This window comes from Apium graveolens, chromosome 2 (assembly GCF_009905375.1).
Source record: "Apium graveolens cultivar Ventura chromosome 2, ASM990537v1, whole genome shotgun sequence".
Taxonomy (NCBI): Eukaryota; Viridiplantae; Streptophyta; class Magnoliopsida; order Apiales; family Apiaceae; genus Apium; species Apium graveolens.
This window is the reverse complement of record NC_133648.1, coordinates 168654080-168655984: the sequence shown is the minus strand read 5'-3', so window position 1 is coordinate 168655984 and position 1905 is coordinate 168654080. Positions and strand designations below refer to the sequence as shown.

General features: G+C 39.3%; 1 non-coding gene across 1 annotated transcript; it reads left to right on the top strand.

Moving 5' to 3' along the window:
• The first annotated feature begins 1245 nt into the window (after positions 1-1245).
• Positions 1246-1352, top strand: LOC141709273 (small nucleolar RNA R71). The gene has a single exon (XR_012569859.1). It is a non-coding gene; the product is annotated as a small nucleolar RNA R71 (small nucleolar RNA).
• The last annotated feature ends 553 nt before the right edge of the window (positions 1353-1905 follow it).

Here is a 1905-nt window from a genome sequence, read left to right as displayed (position 1 = left end):
GGATTTGAAAGTATCCACCAGAGATATATGTATATCATTTAGAAACTATGTGAAGCTAAAATGGCTCACAGCTACTTTACAAGTTGAACAATCAAACTACAGAGAGATTCTTAGCAAGTACAGCTTTATCTATCTCTCTTTGAAAGTGTGTTTGCTTAGTTATCTGTTCTACTAGCTACACTTGGTTTATATATCACAAAGTTCACATGATAATAAGATAAGATAATAAAACAAATCATATCTAGTCTAATTCCATGCTGCTTCACTACTCTGTTCCAACATCTTTGAATATCTTCACAATTGCATGGAAATGGTAATGCTTCTTTGTTCTCAAATTCCTGCTTAACAGGCTGCCACATTCCTTTTGCAAACACCCGATGCATGTGACTGTGTTGTAACTGTCAACAGATATTTGAGTTTGATCATCCGTCGGAAGTCTTGTAGATCATCCGTCGCGTAGCTTTGTTGATCATCCGGGTAGCTTTGTTGATCATCCGTCGGATAGCTATTATCACTTGACTCTATTTCACTTATACATAATTACAAGACATCACTTATTTACAACTAATCAACCTATTATGTATATCCACTAGTAGTCAACATGACTCATCTATTCTACATAACTTGCACAAAGTTGTTTGCAGAAATGTGCTACAGTTCTTATTTATTACATAAGCTACTCACTCAATGGATGTCAATTAGTCATCCGTCGGGACTATAAGGTTCATCCGTCGGGACTATATTTGAACATCCGTCGAGTGCTACAATTTTCACTAAGTTGAATCTACTAAGGTGTTTTGTTAATCTAATCATCAAGTTCACAACATATTCCAACAGGGATGATAAGTGACTGGAGCTTGCGGCTGTGACCTTTGAAAGTTGCTCACAACTGAGCTGATTTACTAGAAATAGCACAGTGCTCAGTCTCATGTGCCCCCGCACAAAGCTCAAAACACTAGTGATCTGATTAACTCAATAATTAGCCAAAGAATCCACTTTCATCGTCAAAGCTTGAAGTTGAGCAGGTATAGCAGTAGATGTTTCCACTTCCAGAACTCCTGCTACCTTGCCTTGTGATATTCTCTGTGTTGGATTTTGGTATTCATTAGCTGCCATTAGCTCAATCAACTCATAAGCTTCATTATAGCTTTTGGCCCATAACGCTCCACCTGACCCTTTATCAAGTATATGTTAGACTGTGCGCCTAAACCATTGTAGAAACAATTAATGATCATCCAATCAGGCATGGCATGGTTTGGGCACTTCCTAAGAATCTTTTTGTAGTGATCCCAAGCCTCACACAAAGATTCTCCAGATTGCTGCGCAAACTGAGTAAGTGCATTCCTGATTGCAGTCACCTTTCCTATAGGGAAGCACTTAGTGAGAAACTTTTGAGCAAGATCCTCCCATTTGGTGATAGAACCTGCGGTAGAGAATGTAACCAGCACTTAGCCTTATCCCTCAGAGAAAATGGGAAAAGTCTCAGCTTAATAGTATCTTCAACAACCCCATTGAACTTGAAAGTGTCGCAGATCTCGATGAAATCTTATGTGCATGTTGGGATCTTCTATAGAAGAACCCCAAACTGAACTGAATTATGTATCATCTGAATAGTGCTCGACTTGATCTCAAAGCTGTTAGCCGAGATGGCTGGTCTGATAATGCTGGACTGAATATCATTGATCTTAGGCTGAGAAATGTCCATTAAAGCCTTCGGATTTTCTGCTTGATCTCCTATCACAACTAGTGCTTCTTCCTAACTTTTCTTCTTCCTCAAAAACTTCCTGCTCTACCACAAATTCTTCCTCAGCTTGATCCAGTGTTCTCTTACGAGACCGCGAACGCGTAGCATACATGCTCGCTAGAGTACTGAAACACGACAAGGAAACAAGTAAGTAACAATGT